At 46.0% G+C, this 20,353-nt stretch overlaps 1 protein-coding gene across 8 annotated transcripts in view; it reads left to right on the forward strand.

Annotated features, from left to right (window-relative positions):
* Nucleotides 1-371: 371 nt before the first annotated feature.
* KANK4 (KN motif and ankyrin repeat domains 4) overlaps nucleotides 372-20,353 on the forward strand; it is a 56,874-nt gene continuing 36,892 nt past the window's right edge. For 2 of the 8 annotated variants that reach the window (XM_048861517.2, XM_075131789.1), the window contains exon 1: nucleotides 764-850. The gene's annotated coding sequence lies outside the window, so the exon portion shown is untranslated. Of the gene's footprint in view, nucleotides 392-763; nucleotides 851-1,010; nucleotides 1,411-1,498; nucleotides 1,518-19,353; nucleotides 19,441-20,192; nucleotides 20,282-20,353 lie in introns of those variants that run through there. The other 6 variants (XM_075131788.1, XM_048861518.2, XM_048861516.2 and 3 more) reach the window with 6 other exon arrangements.

Genomic DNA, 20,353 nt, shown 5'->3' on the forward strand with positions numbered 1-20,353 from the left:
CCACTTACACCTCACGTGTAATACACACCACTGCTTCTGTCACTGCTGAATTCAGTGCCATTGCTCAGTGCTGGACTCCACTAGGAAGATTCAAATACACCGTGGTTCCACGGCCCTTACTTTAGACCAGCCCGAAAGCCGAAGCGGGCTCCTTGGAGCTAGCCAAGTGGTGAGCGCTGCATGAGACCGCGGGCCTGGACCTTAAAGACCTCAGAAAGTGCTGGAGTCCCTCCCCCCGCAGGATTTGGTAGAAAACACACCACAGATTTCCATCTTCTTCTTATTAGTACCTCTATAAACCATAAAGGGGTGTGTGTGTGTGTGTGGGGGGGGGGGGGGTTACAGGGTTGATGGATGAGCAGCACAAGGCTTGGAAAGGGCAAAGCACTAGGTAAGGACGAGGTGTGAGGAGTCCAGTCGTTACCCAGCGAATCCAGTATCTGAAGCCCTTTCTCTTCCATTTTCTTTCCCCGACACTGTCAAGCCCCGAGATAGGCGGGAGGGTGGCACGAGATGCTGAAGCCGCGCTGAACTCGCGAGGGGCGAAGCTCTCCACCCGCCAGAGGCTCGAGGGCACTGGGCGGACGGGCCGGCTTTCCAGGCAGCGAGGGAGGCTCAGAAAGTCTCGGGAGGGAAACCGAGCCTTGCATCTGCCTGCCGGGCTGTCTCCGGGAGCAAACCCCTGGCTCAGCCCCGGGCAGCTGGCAGCGGGAGGCGGGGAGCCGCAGCCCAGGGCGGCGGCGGCGGCGGCGGGGGGGGGGGGGGGGGAAGGTGCTGCCAGCCCAGAGGCGGACTGAGAGCAGCTGCTGGAGCCGGGCGAGCCGGGCAGGAACTAAAGACACCTCCCAAGGTAAAGAAACTTCGCTCCTTTGTCAGCGCGCCGCTCGCCCTCCGCGGCGGAGCCGCCTTTGTCTCCGGGAGTGCAGGGCTGGGCTGGGGCGGGGACGCCTGGGTGGGGTGGGGGGGGGCACAAAAGAGCCAAAGGGCTCCATGAGCATCTATCTCTGCCCCTCCGGCCGGGGAGCCCTCCGGGACCCACGCCCGTCGCGGGACTGCCCAGCCCCAGAGCTGCAGTCGGGGAGGGGGGAGGGATCGGGCACGGTTAGGTTCATAGCAGCTGCTGAGCTGAGCCGAGCCGAGCCGAGCCGGGCAGCCCGGTGCTTGACTAGCAGTTAGATGCCAGCTGTTTGCTGCAGGCGGTTCTGCCATCTCTTGGGGGGGGGGGGGGGATCTGCCTCCTCACCCCCCACAGCTGGAAACAGCAGCCGGCTGGGGCAGCGCGGAAATGCGATTGCAGGACACGAGGCGTCGGGAACCGGGCAGGCGGCTGCTCGCGCCGCCCTGAGAAGGGACCCGGCTGGAGTCGGCTGGGCCGGGTGCTTTTGCGGAGCCAGGGTCGTTTGTTTCCCGGTGAGAGTCTCCCTCCTCCTTTCTTCCCCGCTTTGTGACATCGCGTTCCTCCTGGCCCCAGGGCTGCCCAGGGCTTGTCCAGTCCAAGGAAGCCAAGCTAGCGGGGGGTGAGTTACCATCCGAGCTGCACCGGCCAGGAACTTTGCTGATCATCGTCCATGTGGGAGTCATTCCGGCCCTGAAGGCCACAAAAACCGAACCTATCAATAGCAGGGGGAGAGAAGAGAAGGAAAAACCCCGCTAACTGCTACCCAGCCCCCTCCCCCCACTGTTTGTTACACTGTAAGTCCTTGGTTTCAGAGGAACAGCCGTGTTAGTCTGTATTCGCAAAAAGAAAAGGAGTACTTGTGGCACCTTAGAGACATGGGCTTGATTTTCCACTCACCCTGGTTTTATCCCGTTAGCTTCAGTGGAGTTACTCCCCCCATTTACCCAGCGAATCAAGCACTGTATACCATGGAACAGCAGTTCTCAAACGGTGGGGCACAGCCCCCCATTTCAGGGGATCCACAAGCCCTGAGCCCCAGCACCCCACAGGGCACAAGCCGGGAGCCCCAAGCCCCAGTGCCCGGAGGGGCAGAAGCCCTGAGCCGCTAATGCCAGGAGCCCAGAGCTAAAACCTGGAGCTCCGAGCCCCTCTGCCCCGCGGGGCTAAAGCTGAAAGCCCTGAGCCTTGGTGTCCTGCAGGGCACAAACCCCAAACTCTGGCACCTGGAGGGGCAGAAGCCCCAAGTCCCCCAGCCTAATGGGGCTAAAGAAGCCCTGAACCCCTAGCCCCATGGAGCAGAAGCCCCCAAGCCCGGCAGGGCAGAAGCCCTGAGACTCTCTCCCTCCTGCGATTGAAGCCCAGAGACAGCCCCCCTGCAGCTGGATCCAGGAGCCCTGTCTCTCTCCCCCCCTTGCTGGGTCCTGGAATTTGTATAGCATGTTGCGGGGGCCCTCAGAAAGAAAAACATTGAGAACCCCTGAGGTAGAACATCCAGAACAGTATAAGCACTAAACAAATCAACCCTATTCACATTTGCAAAGAGTAAAGAAAACTCCATAGATTATAAAAGTGCCATCTCGGGTTAAATATATATATATTTAAAAGGAAAATATCTCCCCTGGCCTGTGTGCCCAGTAAAAAAATGTTTAAAATTTAATTTGCTTTTATTGTTTTTTCCAGTTCCCTTTTTAAAATGTCATTCATCTTAGAAAAGGAAAATAGACTAGACATTTTCATTTTTGTTTCTAGTCATTTTCACTTTCAGGTTCTCATGCACTAGCAAAAAAATTCATGAAAATGTTGATATTGCTATTTTCAAAATGACAAAACCTAGAAGTTTTGCTTAATTACCTGACAGGGTCAGGTAACTGCGGGGCACGGGGGCTCAGGGGTCCCCGCTTTAGTCCTGCAGGGTGGTGGGGCTTGGAGCTTCTGCCCCATGGGATGCTGGGGCTCAGGACTCCCAACTTTAACCCTGCGGTGTGGGGGGGAGCTTGACCTTTCCTCCCCGTGGGGCACTAGGGTTCCAGGCTTTAGCCCTGCTGGGCACTGAGGCTCATGTTACTTGCACAATTTAAGGTTCCACCCCTAACCCTCTCTCATGGGTACTCAGGATGTAATATATGGTTCCCACCCCTACCCATCCTCATAGATACTCAGAGTGCAAATTTACCCAGACTCTACCTCTCTGTGGGCTCTGGACTTTAGTCTCATGGGGCTTTGGGCTCCAGATTCCCAGTTTTGGGGCTCCAGATTCCCAGCGGGGCACTGGAGCTCAGGGCTTTAGCCCCACGCGGGGCTGGGGCTCTAGGCTCCCAACTTTAACCCCGCATGGTGCTAGAGTTCAGGGCTTCTGTTCTGTGGGGTGCTCGGGCTCCTGGCTTCTGCCCTGCGGGACACTGGGGCTCGGGGTTCATGGCTCATGGACCCACTTCTGTGTCACTATGCAGTAATTGTGCCCAGGGTGGTTGGTTTGTTTGTTTTTTGTTAGTAAAGTGAGTACAGTGCAATTTCTCTCATCACAAGATTTATTATATTTTCTCACTGGTAATAGGTTTCAAGTCACAGCCCTGCCAGGACCTGGTGAGCCCAGTGATAAATTGCCTTCTTAAAAACAAGACTTTCAATCTGTGATGTGTTATAGCACTAAGACAAAATTTATACAGGTCTGATCCCAATCTCACATACACTGGTGTAAATCTGGAGTACTCCACTGAAGTCACTTGAGTCACAAAGTGTAAACCGGTGTAAGTGAAATCAGATTCAGTCCCTTGTACTGTAGTGGATATCACTCAGTGCCACTGTAACCATGCCTGATTGGTGTGGTGTTCTGTTCCCCTCTAGAGGCACTTAGACCATCTAGAGCAGGGGTGGGCAAACTTTTTGGCCCAAGGGCCACATCGGGGAATAGAAATTGTATGGCGGGCCATGAATGCTCACAGGATTGGGATTGGGGTACAGGAGGGAGTGTGGGCTCTGGAGTGGGGGTGTGGGGTGTAGGAGGGTGCTCTGGGCTGGGACCAAGGAGTTTGGAGGGCAGGAGGGGGATCAGGGCTGGGGCAGGGGTGCAGGAAGGGGCGCAGGTTCCAGCTGGAGGTGCGGGCTCTGGGGTGGGACTGGGGATGAGAGGTTTGGGGTGCAGAAGGGTGCTCTGGGCTGGGATTGAGGGGTTTGGAGAGCGGGTGGGGGGATCAGGGGGTTGGGGCGTGGGAAGAGGCTCAGGGGATGCAGGCTCTGAGCGGCGCTTACCTCAAGTGGCTCCTGGAGGCCCCTTCTCTGGCTCCTACGCAGCAGTGCGGCCAGATGGCTCCGCATGCTGCCCCATCCGCAGGCACTGCCCCTGCAGCTCCCATTGGAGCATGTCGGAGCTGGAGCAGGGCCATGCCGCAGCTTCCGGGAGCCATGGGGTGTGGCCCCTGACCCAGCGCCCCAGCCGGAGCGCCAGAGCAGGGCCAAGCAGCATGGTGCGGCTCGTGGCCCAGCTTAAAACAGTTCTCATTCAGATACATGGAGTGAAAATTACATAAATATTTATGCCTGCATCTGTAATTTTCACTCCATGCATCTGAAGAAGTGGGTTTTTTTACCCACAAAAGCTTATGCCCAAATAAATCTGTTCGTCTTTAAGGTGCCACCGGACTCCTCGTTGTTTTTATCTAGAGATTGATGAGTCTGCTATAGCCTTGGCTCAGAGGCAGGTAGCTTTTAGCTCATGCAGTAGAGGCTGATGCATTTAGCTCCAAAGGTCTCAGGTTCAGTGCTGCTGCCTTACAACTGGGGCCTGTCAGCGATACTCCACCTCTCTGCCAGGTCGATTGGTAGCTATATTGGTATCTGGACTTTGGAAATAAAATGTACAATTAGTGTTGCAACACCAGAGCAGACTGCTGTTTGATCCATTCTGTTGTGATGCCTTCAGAAACAGGGAATAGATGCTGTATTAGTAGAAGGTGGAAGTGCTTGCAGTTGAGATCAGGTTTTGTAATATAGATACTCTGACTACATGGGACTTGATTCACCGTCACAAAAGGAATTGGGGGGTATGGGACCTTGGGCTGGTAACTTTTCAGAGCATGGATTTTCTTTTATTACATAGTGCCTAGCACAGAGGAACCCTGATCTCAGTTAGGGCTTCTAGGCCCCACTGTAATAAAAATAAATAATAGAGCCCGTATGTTGCAAAATTATTCCATTTTGCTCTGTGACCCTTCCTTCAATAAGGTCAGGAAATACAGCCAGCTTTTCAAAAAAACCAGCATCACACTGGGAACTGCTGAGTGCTCATATGGAAGTCAAGGACTTTTAAAATTTGGTCCATGAGTGGGTGCTTAAAATATGGCCCATAGAATCTAATGCTAGTATGTACATTTGAGGACAGAAATATAATATAACAGACTCTGCTTTCCCAGAAATGGTTGCATCTGACTGATGGGTAGTTTGATCCCTGCACATTCTTTAAGTTACAAAATACACCGGGATCCTTCAAGATGAATGATGTTATATTAATAAAACTCATTCGCTCAATCTTTACCACAAAGCTACTAGTTCAGGTCATGCTCCTGGAACATGCCCACCAAATGTTTTTCAAGTAACATTTTATTTCAAAGCATTGTGGCCAAATCCATGTTTGCTAGGACTGCAGGGAAGCCTTTGGAATTTCATCAGGCATGAATCTGGCCTGACAAGTTCCAAGTGAACATTTTGTGTTAATATTTTTTCCCCACTGAGCGCACCATATGACAGCATCGTTGCTATGACACTTCATTGTTCTTGAACAGCACGATACAGATTTCAGCAAATATTGTATAACTTTTAAACTGTCAGTTAAACATGGCAGCTGATATCTTTACCCTAGACTGCTACTATGTATGTTTTGGGATCGTTTGATGGACTGAACTTGTCCACATTTTGGGTACATGATGGAGAAGTGCGATCAGTTCTGTATGGCCTGAATGCAGTTAATGAATCAGAAAAGTGTGCATATCTTCTGAAAAAGCAATCTGTAGACTGCAGTGTAAAGTGAATGTTGCACATATTTTTGAATGAATTAGGCCATTAATCAGTGTAATAATGTGCAAGACCAACTAGAGTCCATGAGCCTCATTCTGATCTGACACCAACTTTAAACCACTGTAGTTCCATTGGCTTCAATGGAGGTTCTTCTGATTTACTCCACTATGAGAGCAGAATCAGGCTCAAAAATAGCCACAGATGAAAGACAAGGTGCATACTCATGATCTCCTTATAAAAAGGAAAAATTCCATGAAAGACTTTCATGGAATGTAGAAAGACTTTCTACATTCCATGAAAGTCTTTGTCTCCTTTAATGTGTTAATGTGCATATGCTAGACTACGCATCAGAAGCCATTTCCTTAGCCAGTCGAATGTCAGGCCATACAACTCATGACCGAGGTGTCCTCGGACATATGTTACAAGCCTAGCTGTGCAAAAGTAAAAAAAAATAAAAATATCAGTACAAGGAGAAAAAATAACTTTGCCCATTTTAAATAAAATAAAAAGCAACATATTTAGTGTATCAACCTTGAATCGAAGAGTGCAAGGTGGCTTTGGGGATGGAAGACTGCCAAATCCTAGTCCCTTGGATGTCAACGAGAGCTTTGCCATCAGCTCAGCAGGTTCAGGACTTGTCCCTGTAGTGACTGCCCTGCTTTTGTATCTGCCAGCCCCAAAAGATGGTAAAGGGGCAAAAATGGAAGTAAGAAATAATTGTGACACTCCTCTGGTAAATAGGGGATTTATTTTGGGGAAAATATCTCATTTTGTAAAATGTGCAGAATCCATAAACTTTTCAACACTCTAGGAATCAGTGCCAAATGATTCATTGCAGAAATGCTGCTAGATAGTCATGGGGAGGCAGGTAGCCTGGGCGGGAAAGGGCACTGCTAGCCTTTACAGAGAAGTCACGACTTAGTTGTTGATATACAGTAAGACTTAGAACAAGCACTGTATAAACATTAGCTAATCAATCTTCGCAATATCCCTGGGAAGCACAATAGGGAAGTACTCTCAGCCACCTCTTAGACAGGAAAACTGAAGCAGAGTAGTTAGGTGAGTTGCCCACAGCCAAACAGGCACTCAATGTCAGGGCTAGTATTAGAATGTAGGAATTCCTGGCTCTTATGCCTGTCCTGGGATAACTTTTCAGACTACGCTTGTTATATGCTTATTCAATCTTAGATTCCTTTTTGCAGCTAGACTGGTAATTTTGCTAAAGCTCAACAGCTGTGTTGTAAGCAGAAGGATCTGACATTTCCGTCACAAGTTCTCATGCATTTACATAACCCAACTTGTTATGCAATTCACATCAAAACTCAAAAAGCCTGAATTGTGATGCCTCTTATTTGCTTGTCTGGCCCATTTGATGTCTCAGCTAACAGGTGGAAACATGCATCTGCTCTTATTCTCCATCTGACTCAGCTCCCTTTTCCCTGAACTGTATGGCAGAGTGGATGGGTACAAGTAGTAAAACCTCCTGTATGGTCAGTAATTTATGAGAACTCAGTGCTGCAGAGTCATTCTTGCCTTCTTCGCTGCAGGAGGAAGAAAGGATAGCAAGCCTTTCAGGATGCTCAGAAGTTGTATTATAAAACTACACTACCACTACAAAAAATAAAGTTTAAAGAAAAAGTGTCCTCCTGGTACCTTAAAAAGAGCTACAATTCCCCAGATGCAGGTCACAACTGAGTTAAAATCCCAGCAGGAAGGTGAGCACCCATCAGTCACTAAACTAGGATAGTTGTGAGCATGATTGACTAGAGAGGAGAGCAGTTTGAACACCTCCTTGCCAGTCTCATTCTTGTGAGAAGTCGGAGGCCTGCCTGCTTGAGGTTAAATCCTGCTCTCAGTTACACTGGTGAAAAAGCTGGAGTAAATGAAGTTACACTTGCTTTACAACGGTGTAACAGAGCAGAACCTGAGCTTTGCAGAGCAGGATTCCTGCCACTTTCACCCTACTCACAACTGAGGAACTGGCCCTTATTTCTAAAACCTTCTCACATTAAATTACTTGTTGTGTATGTGTCTCCATGATTCTAATGTTATCACATATCAGAATTTAGGAAAAACATTAGTTGTAACTGAGATTGTAGATAGGTCCTAGGTTTTTACAGGGCTATGAAAATAGTTTGGTTCCATCCACACAGACAAGACCAAACAGATCTATCAGAGCTGGGAGAATGATCACATTGTAATACAGACTTCCGACATTGCAAAATTTGCTGTGTGCGCAAGCTTTTATATAGGCAAGTGGTACAGACCATGAGCAGAGGGTTTACACAGTGAGCCAAGTCCTGTTCTTTTAACCTCATGCAACTGTGGAATAGAGTGGAACGCACTGGATATTGCATGTTGATGGAGGTTCAAAAAAAATTTTTTTTCAGGTGTTCTGTACAAAAGGATCCTTTATAATCATTAGCTGCAGTGATGGGCACTGCTAATGGCCAGTGAGCAGGGAACCCTTATTTAATCACAGAGTATGTCTACATTACAGAGACTATACCAGCAGAGCCCCAAAATGCAGACAGAGCCTATGCCGACAGAAGGGGTTTTTCTGTAGATGCAGAAACATCACCTCTTCAAATGACATTAGCTACCCTGATGGAAGCACTCTTCTGTTGACACAGCTGCATCTACGCTGGGGGGTTATGTCGGCATAGTTATGCAGATATGACTTTCAAGTGCAGACCAGCCCACAGGAAGAATGAAGGAGCTGTTCCCTGAGGGTCTGAGCACAGTACCTTGCCGTCTCTCTCTCATGCCCAACTGCTGAGGACGCCCAAAAGTTATATTGGCATAGCTACACTGGTCTGACATAGCTACACTGATATGATCCCCAGCGTAGATGCAGCTATGTCAACAGAAGAGTGCTTTGTCCCGGGATGCAGCGGTACTATGCCAATAGAAAAACCCCCATTGTCAGCATAGGCTGCATCTACACTCTGTGTCTATGCCAGCATAGCTGTGCCAACATAGCTATGGAGCTCGAGTTTCCTTAGTGTAGACAGACCCCCAAGCTATTAAAGGTCAGAGAGCTGGAGGGAACTGAAATGGGCATTAACTCCTGCGGCAGAAGGGAGAAAGCAGGGCTGATAGGGTTGTTAAAAAGGTAAAAGCAATAGCAGCCCGGGGAATTACCAAAAGAGCTTCACTCCATCCATGCAGCTTAGTGAAGAGTGTACATCTTCCTAGTTCCCGCCCTGTCTTCTACCTGCAGTTAATCCTTGGGCCTCTTTTGCCACGGGGTAGAGTAAGTAGTTCTTGGTGTCCCAAGTGCCTCACTCAGCTTCTTCTCTGGGGAGACTCATTGAATGGGCTCCCTGACCTCCAAAGTCTCTCTGCAGCAAGCCTGCCCCCAAAGCGGAGGTGTGGGCGATCTGCCAAGTTCCATGCCCAGAGCTGGGGCACACAGGAGGGTCTGTGTGAGAATCACACCAGCTCCCTGACCACTGCCACTGCCCGAGGAAAAAGTAGCTGCCCTGTACCCAGCAAATGAGACAGCAGAGAGAGCAGGTGAGACACAGAGGGGGAGATTTTGAAAGGCACAAAGAGGAGTTAGGTGTCCAGCATCCACTGAGTGTCTGTTGTTTCTTAAGAAATTAAGACACTGCTCCAAGACTTCTTTCCATCCCTCAAGGTGGGCCATCAATCTCTTTCCAGACCAACTTAGGCAAAAGTGGCTCTCCCTTCAGGGTGGATCTTAGACCCACCTCCTCCTTTCTGTTTAACAGCAGTCACAGTCTCCATTCCACCACAGACTCCAGCACAACCTCCATGAGCATGGAAACCTCCTCAGAAAGGCCTGGCAGCATTAAGGTCTGGCCAAGTTGCAGGCAACCTCATGTACTTGGAGAAGCCACCAACTTGGTTTGTTTGCAGTGGGTGTGATCAATGATGATGGTGTCGGTTGTGCTGAGATGGTGCTGGGCCCAGTCTCCAAAGCCTGCATGATGGGCGTCTTTGTTCTAGCATGTACAGTAACTAGAAAAACAGAGGCAAGCAGTCAGAAGAGATGAAGAATGCCCTGGCGCTTCTAGCTTCAAGGTATTGCCATGTCTGAATGTTCAAAAACCATGACAAGAATTGCCAACACTGCTTTTATAACACTACCTGATTCATGGTCAGAAGAGACTAGTGGCCACTCGTCAAAGAGGTTTTAGAGGAAGAGTCTGAATGATTTTTTTCTTACCCTGGCAAGTCATAAAAGGGAAGTGTCTGGATAGGACGTGTCTTGCCTTGAACTTGTCTTTTGAATGGAAATATTGGCAGAGCATAAACTATATTTAACGAACAGCAATAACCAGTTTTAGTAAAATAAATATCTGCATAACTTTTACTGCCATCTCATTAAATGGCTATTTAAACACCTAAAGACTCCTTGAGAGTTTCACATATTATTTTGAAAACAATTCCTTTCATTGATTAAGTACTTTTGGGGTAGTTCCAAGCCAGATTTGTTTGAGTTAAATTTGCCAAGTCATTATCTCTTGTGCATACACCTACTGAAGCTGCATTTATTGGGGTCTAATAGTCATCTGGTATTCAACACAGCTGGCTACTAGTCCAATGGGTCTGCAGTCTGCTGGAGCTGCACTTGACTGAGGATCTCACGGAGCCTTTAATGCCACATTTGTTTTTTCCAATACTTGAGGCTCCTAGGACAGTTCAGATGCCTGTGTGAGACAGACGAACCTCAGGGAAGCCTCAAGCAATGAAGCTGTGCCCTCTTGCACCAGGGCTGAATTTGGCCTATTTGGACCAGTAGCCCGCTTCCCTGACTGTGGGGGTGTGTTCCCTGCTGTACATTCCCTAATACAGTCAGCCTAATTTTAAACACGGCAATGCAGGGGAATGAAGATTAATCAATGGACTAACTGATCTTACTGTCAGAAAACTCAGCCTAATATTTCCCTTTCTTAATTTCCTTCCATCACTCTTGGTTATACCCTTATAATGAAATCCCAGATCTCCCTGGAGTTCACACCCATCAGATATTAATTGGGTCATTTCTTTCAATGTCCAAAGGATGTTACATAGCAGGTGCCCCCGTCCCATGGTCTGGCACTGGTGGTGAGAGGAGCTTACAATGTCAATATTGCAGAGTAATGAGTGTGATGTATTGAAAATGGTGTTGAAGTTACAAGCTACCACTTTAACCTGCCGGGTGTTTCCTGGCCCTGCTTGTGTGCTAGGGGGCTGTGTAGGGAAGCAGACAACAGGAGCAGTCAACCTGCAAAAAGCCATCCTAGAGCAAGGTAGGTTGAGTTGTGACTTGCTGCCTTAGGCAGCAGCCTGCTTTGTCTCTCCGTTTTTGGCTCTTGTGTATTAGGTTCTGGATTTTACAAACTAAAGCAGTGTGACGTTGCAACCTTCTAGAATGAGTATTTTATGTTTATCTAACTTCTGTGTTTATGCCATGAACACAATAAATAGTGAACTGCTCACCTGTAAATACCCACCTTACCCCCACACTTGAGATAAAACATATTCCCAGACAGCCTGTACTTAGGGGTACGTCTACACGGCAATTAAAAACCCACGGCTGGCCCATGCTGCTCACGCTACAGGGCTGTTTAACTGCAGTGTAGATGTTTGGGCTCAGTCTGCAGCCTGGTCTCAGCCTGAGCCCAAACATATATCCTACAATTAAACAGCCCCGCAGCCTGTGCCCTGCAAGCCTAATGTCAGCTGGCACTGGCCAGCCCCAGGTTTTTAATTGCAGTGTAGACATACCGTGAGTGCGTGGGACAAAAAGATGAGCTCATAGTATGTACAGAAAGTTAACAAGGCTCTAGAGCACCAAAGGGGCAAGAGAACGACAGTGGAGAGGCCGTCAGTCAGAAGCTCCCACCCATTCATAACTAGGGAACTCCAGCTCAAACCTCTTCACTGGTTGCAACTGTGGATATGTGGCTCATAGAGAGGGCCAGTCTCCGATGTAATCGGATCCCAAACCCTTTCAAGATGAAATTCACAGGCAACCATCAACTCCTAAAGCACTGATGCCCTCTCCATCACTGTGAAAGCCCACTTCACCCCATGCAGAGGTCCAGCACAAGGAATATGTACCAATTCAATCCTTAAAATTGGGCATGACTTAAACAGTGCATAGCTCTTGGACTGGTCCCCTGCACAGGGGTGAATTTCAGCCTAAGTGAGGGGCTGCATTATGTACCAGCTTTAGCTTCCAAGCAGTTTCAAGACTTTATCCCCTCTGTCATATCTAGACATACTGTATTTAGCTCTTAATTTTTCCTTGAAAGCCATTCCTGCCAGCCACACAAGGACTTTTGTCATTCTTCCAGTTGGCCACTGTCTTTCTGATAGTGAGTTTCTGCCTCCCCGTGAATGTGCGCTTTGGATTAACATTAACCAGTGTGCATGTTCTCAAACTGAATCTCATTTGTTATTCTCTGCCTACATTTCTCATCTCCCTATGGGCTTGATCCAAAGTCCACTGAAGTCCACAGGAAACTTTCAACTGACTTCAGTGGACTTTGGCTCATGTCCTGTATTCTCTCCTTCCACTGGTGTTTGCAGCTCCTTCCAATTTAATATCATCTGCAAGTTCCATTAATGTGCACTTTGTACCCTATAATATTAATGAAGGCATTAAGTAAAAGTGACCTAACACAGATTCCCCTGTGGTTCTGCAGTAGATATCGCCTCCTAAGATGATATTTTGTTATCTAGCATTAATTACCTTTTGTTACTGCTCCTTCTTTCTGTTTCCACTCAGTCACAGTGTTCATATCCAAGTTGATTTGACACAATTTTGAGAGTAAGATTCCATGAGGTATTGTATCAAATATAACTAAAATTTAAATATACTGCATCAACCTCCATCCACTACTTTAGTAATTTTTTCTTTTAAAAAACTAATTAAGTTTGCACCCCAAGATCTATATTTCTATTTGACACCACCAGGAAAATTATGTATACAATAGATTAACGCAGGGGGAGTGTATCATGCCATCACTCTTTGCTTAAAGCCTGACTGCAAAGGTTTTCCTTGTTGAATACTATAACTATAGCCCAGTAACATGCTCTTAAAATGAGAAGAAAAAGCATTCTAAATGGATCGTCATCATAATATTTGCACTTACTTAGCACCTTTCATGCAAGGATCTCGAAGCACTTTACAAACATCAATGCATCCTCAAAACATCCTTATGGAGGAGACATTGTTATAGCCACTTTGCAGATGGCTAAACAGAGGCACAGAGAGAAGAGGGGCCTGATTTTCACTGGCACTGAGCACCGGAGTTCCCATTGATGAAAATGGGGCTGGAAGTGATTTGTCCAAGGTGTTGGCAAGTTAGTAAAGTCATTGGGAATTGAACCAAGCAATTCTGAGTTCTAGACCCTTCCTCTAATCTGTGGACAACATTGTCTCACTAAGTACCCAAAGAACAGAGAAGGAAGACTGTGTAATGTACTTGATTCTCTTTATAAATGTTTTTATTCTGTACATGGGCTTAGAGAAGAGAACCTTTGCCTTTCTGCATGCCACAGTGCGCCACTGTCATGCTGCTGCAATTTTAGAAGGGAGAGTCTAGTCTGCCTCAGGACCTCCCCTGAAGTTACCTCATTCTTTTAGGAAGCTAATCTCCCCAGACCTTCTTGCACCTTCTGTGTATCCTATTAGTTGGGCCCAGATATTGCTGACACTTAAACACACGCTTAATCCACTACCCTGAGGAATCCCATTGATTTCAATAGGGCTACACACAGTAGTAACATTAGGCATGTGTATGAGTATTTGCAAAACCAGGGCCTTAGACTGTTGTAAGCTTCTTGGACTAAAAGAAAAGGTTTCAGAGTAGCAGCCGTGTTAGTCTGTATTCGCAAAAAGAAAAGGAGTACTTGTGGCACCTTAGAGACTAACCAATTTATTTGAGCATGAGCTTTCGTGAGCTACAGCTCACTTCATCGGATGCATTGGACTAGGGGATCCCCCCATCTCCCAGGTTTGTATAGTGCTGTGTAATAATAATGAAGGTGATGACTTACTGATAGGTGAACCAGGAGAGATCTTTCCAGTCTTTAAGTCTCACTTCATCAAAAAATCCTGCCACACAAGCCAGGTATGTTTTAACCAGGCCACTTTCTACGTAAACACACTAAAATTTCAAGACTTTTCTTCTCTCTCTCTACCATGAAATTACTGTTCTTGCCCATTCCCAGACTGCATGTTGTTTTATATTTTGGATCATCTGAGCCCATCACTACATAGCTGCCTTCTCTCCTGCGCTGCTGCACCTAACAGATTGAAAACGCATTATGTTTCTTCCTGTGTATCCAAACAGAATTGAAAATATGTGTAACAAATATTCCCTGTGAGGCCATATTTGTTCATGGTATGTCCACTTGTAACAATAGCTCTTCTGGGCTATTGTGTAATCAAGCAGACCGCCTGGAGGGAGCAGATTTTCAGTAACACTTTAAACAGCAAGGGCTAGATTCCCTGTAGATATTTGGCACAGAGATGTGCAAATTACATCTCCCGGTATCAGCCCGGCCCTCACTTCCCCCAGGGGAAATTCACTATGAGGGAGAACAGATGGTGTTGCCACTCCTTGCTCTCCATTAAGCAGGCAGGTTTAACTTACTGATGGGGCTCCTTTGGAGGGCTTCCAGTGGGTGTGCTGAATCAATATAACTCCTGACCACTCCTTTCTCCAGCCATTTCCTGGGCACCTGAGGATTCTTTGGCAAAGGAAAGGTTGCAGTGGCTTTCTGACACCACAAATGCCTCCACAGAGACCTTTCATTGCCATCCCCTGCCACTGAATCCAGCTGTAAAGGTCCCATCACTTACTTCAAAGCCTTGAAGTATTTGATTTTGCTGCTTTCTTTTCCCTTCTCCAATCTGGGGTAGGAGAATCTAAGAACTGTGGGCATAACCCAAAAAGCAGTGCAAGCTCGCTAACACAAGCAAGAGGATTCAGAACCTTAATCCATGTAGCTGCCGCATACATGGACAGATGATCTAAGATCTTATAGTGCTCCATAGCATAGATTTGGGATAAATCTGCAGAAGAGCTCACTGGATAATTTCTCCCATCTATCTACCTGTCAGTGTGTCTCTTTAATATCAGCTATTTACATCTCATGCCGCCACAGTCTCCTTATGCAGACATATTCATGGCCAATACAAGAAAAATCCTCACTTCCTCTTAGTGTCCGCATTACTGTGCGTCCCTAATGACCAGCACTCTTCATCAAAGCACTGTCTCCTGAAGATAGGAGTGGTGTCGGTGCTGACTGCCAAATGGAGAACAAACACACACCTGACCACAACTGGCTGGGGGTGCTCCATTTTATAAACTCCACTCCTGCAAAGAGCAGCATTCGAGAGAACAAGAGTTTAAAGAACTGCAGCATCTGGTAGAGAATCAGTAGCAACACGTCTGGGTCAGACTTTTCATCTTTATTTTTGCTGCACTGTTTTACGCCCATTTGTCAGCACAAGCTGAAGAGGGGCAGAATTTGCCCACTAGTGACAGTCTGATACCTCTTCTGGAGATCCTTAAATATAGATCAGACACTGGGCCAAACCTCCTGTAGGGCTGCATTTTATTCAGCAATCCATTTACACATGTCTTCAACTTTAAAACTCATGCTTATATCTCACTGACTTGAATGGTCTTAGGCCCAGGCTTACGTGATTTACTAAGCAGGGATAGATTCAAGTCCATGCTTAAGTGTTTCGCTGAATGGGAGCCCCAGGGACTTGGAGCACCACTTCAAATCCTTTGGAGTTTTGCTTGGTTAAGCCATGCATGTTTTAGCCAAGTTGAATCTGAGGAGGAGGAGATGCTAGAGTAAAAACATACTACTGGGTCTTTCAAAAGGGAAAAAATAATTGAAAATGGTCTGACAATATACTTGGAATTAATGATATATATAGTACAGAAAGGTTTCAGAGGAACAGCCGTGTTAGTCTGTATTCGCAAAAAGAAAAGGAGTACTTGTGGCACCTTAGAGACTAACCAATTTATTTGAGCATGAGCTTTCGTGAGCTACAGCTCACTTCATCAGATGTATACCGTGGAAACTGCAGCAGACTTTATATACACACAGAGAATATGAGAGGAGGTATTGTTTCATATTCTCTGTGTGTATATAAAGTCTGCTGCAGTTTCCACGGTATACATCTGATGAAGTGAGCTGTAGCTCACGAAAGCTCATGCTCAAATAAATTGGTTAGTCTCTAAGGTGCCACAAGTACTCCTTTTCTTTTTGCACAGTGGGGTGGGAGGAGGTATTGTTTCATATTCTCTGTGTGTATATAAAGTCTGCTGCAGTTTCCACGGTATACATCTGATGAAGTGAGCTGTAGCTCACGAAAGCTCATGCTCAAATAAATTGGTTAGTCTCTAAGGTGCCACAAGTACTCCTTTTCATAGTACAGAAAATACACCATATATAAAGGGCAAACAATGACTATATACGGAACAGTTATGGAAGAATATGACTCGCCCCTTGTTGCCAGGCCTGGGCCTAGAGTTGCACGGCCTTCCCCGCAGTTGCTACCACTAAAAGGCCATTTAGGCCTGCTGGTGATCCACCTCCTCTTGGGACTCAGCCCTCCAGCCAGTACCTGTATTCTCCTGGCCCTTCCTGGGTAAACAAAGAGTCCAAACAATAACCCTCCGACCCATGCTGGGCCTTTGGCCCTTACTCCTTGTATCAGAGATTTTCAATAATCCTTACCTCTGGTGTCAGGGGGATTTCTATTCCACCTTCATCAGCAAGCCCATAAGGAGCCGAGGCCCTTCCTCTCCTCTGGGTTCTGGTCCAGGGCCCTTTAATAAAAGGCCAAGGCCTGTGTACACAGATTCCCTGGCTACCTCCCTGAACTACTTCCTACCTTGCCCTATCTTGGGCCTTTCCCACAGCCTCTTCCTGGGCGTACTGTGTACCAGCATCACATTCTCAAGGCCTTTTCTCCAGGCTCCTGCAGAGCTTCTTAGTATGTCCTACCACCCAGCTAGCTCTGCTGTAGGGGAGTTTTCTCAACTGACCCTGAAGGAGTTTCTTTGCTCCCTGCAAGCTTCTCCACCAGTACAGAGAATACTAAGGAGACTCACTTCCTCTGCTTTCCTTTACAACTGCCTTGGGCTCCTTATTGCAGGCCTGCAATAAGGCCTTCCTTCAAGGAGGCTCTTGTCTGCCATTGAGGTCACCTCAAATCCTAGATCCAGCCATAGCTCTCTCCTTGAAAAAGAGCCAGAGATCTGCTCTCCTCAACCAGACCCCAACTAAGCCAGGTTCAGCCCTGTTAGCTTCTCCTGCCAGGCCAGATACCTTCTGCATGTGCAGCAGGTCAGGGCTGATTGAACCCAAAAGTGAGCTGTAGCTCACGAAAGCTTATGCTCAAATAAAGTGGTTAGTCTCTAAGGTGCCACAAGTCCTCCTTTTCTTTTTGCGAATACAGACTAACACGGCTGCTACTCTGAATCCTTCCTCAGTGTGGGCTTTGCATACCCTATCACAGGATGCATGAATACAGCAAACCAGTGGAATCTGACATAACAGACTTGCAATAATCATTAAATAAGCAAACAGTTAGAAGTTATATTTGAACACCCGACCACATTAATGAACTGTAAAAGAGAAATACAAAGACTTAACTTTATCAGTTTGCAACAGCATAATGTCATTGTGTGTGCTGATTTAATGATGAAATGTGTAAAAGGTGAAATTTTCAAAGCCATTGAAGTGGCTAGTTTATTTTTAATTAATTGTGCAAACAGTGCACATATCTCACTGTTTGGACAATGCAAATGGGCAGTCAAGTTTCACTTTTGTTTCTGTTTCCAGAAAATTTCACTTGCTGATTCTCATGCACAAGCGCAATGTTTGGGTTGCAGATGCTTCAGGGGAAAGTTTATTTGCCTTCTTTTCTTAAAACTGTAACCAAAATATATTTTTAATATAATGGAATAATTTAATATAAATATTTGCCCTTAATTTTTGTAATACCTTATTTTTTACCAAACTTAAAATTTTCAGCCAAATTTGACCTGACAGCGTCTGTAAGATCTGTGTGCAATCACTCTGACCTCTTGTCTCTCTGCTGAGATGGTCTCTTAGCATCAGCTACAATCCCAGTGTGGTGATGTAAATACTTGTGCACAAGAACCTGGATTCAGGCCACAAGCTTACTTCACAGAGACCCCTCAGTGTTGATCAGACACTCATAACTTTCAGTCATTTCTGACATGGGATAGATTCAAGCCTACCAGTGAAAGGCTCTGTGTTCCATTACCAAGCCCATAGCCAGCCCCACCTTCTCTGTTTGCTTAGGGCAAGATCATCATGCAGGGGAAGAAGGGAATGTCAGGTGTCCCTAACTCCCTTGCGTGGTCTACAGACACTGTGGCTCACAGCTTGGGCATGATACTCCCACTCCCCACACAGGTGGGCAAGGAGGGTTAGACAGGCTGGGATGCAGGTGGAAACCTTAACTTTTCTTGTGCCAACCAGCGCAGCTGAGCCAGAGAAGTAATCTGCTACTATACACTAGACTTCCCTTCTGGAATAAGAGGAACCAGGATATGAACTGAGAGTCAGTTTGTTCCCTGGTGTGTTGGAGCGGCAGTGCAGCTACACACCTCAGCATAGATTGTTAAATCACAATCCAGCCCTTCATTTGTCTGGCACAGTTTTGAATTCTGTCTTTGCAGAGCAGGAGAGAGTTTTGGCACTTTTGGGAAGTGGATGAATTTCGTACACCATGCCCGAAGTGTTATGTAGGCTTTTGTGATAGGAACCATGCCCCAACATTGCATGGCAATTTACCATCTAAAAACTACTCCCAAGCTCAATTTCTACTGAAGTTCCAGTTTTCTACAGATCAAAATCTAGAAGACACAATTTTTACTGTGTTCAGGGGCAGGTATATGTTCTGGTTTCAGTTCAACAGCTGTGGTGGCCCTGGGCATAAGATATATGAAACTGAATGACTGCAAACTGCAGGGCTTTATGTTAGTTCACAAACTACGATTTACCTAGAGCTTGAGAAGTGATATTTCACATTGCAAAGATGGGTGAGGAAACAAGCCTTTCACTTTAAATGTTTCCAAATGTACCTCAGAACCTGGAGGTTCATCTGTGCTTTCCTTTTATCTTTAAAACCATTTGATTCCCTCAGTGTTTTATGTTTGTTTGAATTTTATTTTTGCATTGATAAACCCAATGTAAAATGTTGCATCATTTAGACAAACTGTTTTTTCTCTTATCCTATTGATCCACCCTATCTTTCCTTCCTTTGGTTAGCATAGCACAATGGGAACAGCAGTGCTACGAGTTTCCTTTGTTACCACTGTATCCTGCCGCTGCTAACAATAAATGCGATAAGAGATGGGTGATCAGAGTTTTAAATGTGTCTCCTTTCAATCAGCAGGGCATTCTACAGAGGGCCTTGCTTGCTGTACTAGAAGTCCTCTTTCTGTGTTGCAGTTATCAAATGCTACATGGTGACCTGCAATTCACTGAAGTGTAGAATCAATAGAGTGGTATGTTCAGTAATTACAGAAGATGCTTTGCTGATTTTCTTGTCCTGTTAAATAGATTCACTGCCTTATCTTCAGCTCCTCAGAAGAGCAGATTGATGGGTGGAACTATGGGACTGTGAGCAACAGACAAAACCATGAATTTTTAAAAGGATATTTCTGATATAACTCATTGCACTAGGGTAGGACTGAAGTAGAATTAACTATTAATATTGAAACATGTTGCGTTTTCTAATAAAGCTTCTGTCCTTTAATCAAGGGGACTGTTTTTATTTTTTGTCGGGAGAAATGCTGACCAGAATAAATAATATATTCAAAATAGCGAAGCTGCAGAATGTGAACTGAAGCTCAGAATGAAGCTAGTAAGAATTTCTTTAATGAGTAACATCAGATGAAATAAGAACTGTGTAGTTAATTATTGTCTGACTTTTAAATAATCCTATTTTTGATAAGGCAGATAAGGTCATATGTTGTTCAAAAATTTCCCCAGTAGACTAAACATTTTGCATTTTGTTTTTGATTGGGAGATAATATACACTGTCCACAGAAAGTGTAATTAACTTTAAAGACTGGGTTTTAAGTTTCTCCAGAAAGGATGTGTAAGAATTATGTGCTAGCTTGTTAGAAAATGAATTCATCTTTTGTTCTGCTCCCTCTGTTTAGTTAAACTAGTATTTGCTTTTTAAGCAAGGTCACTGATCAGCTGACCAACTTCTTTAACAGCTGGAAATCACACATTTGCTGCTCTGAATCTATAACTATTGACTTGCAGCAGTGAAAAGAGACCTTTCTGAAAGGGAAAAGTTCTTTTGCTCTGTTTCTTTGTAGATGGAAGGATGAGAAGGTAACCTGGCAATGTGCTTTTTTAATGATACTTTTTCTTTCATAATGAAGTGCTAAATGCAATTGCTGCAAT

This window comes from Caretta caretta, chromosome 8, assembly GCF_965140235.1.
Source record: "Caretta caretta isolate rCarCar2 chromosome 8, rCarCar1.hap1, whole genome shotgun sequence".
NCBI classification, from domain to species: domain Eukaryota; kingdom Metazoa; phylum Chordata; order Testudines; family Cheloniidae; genus Caretta; species Caretta caretta.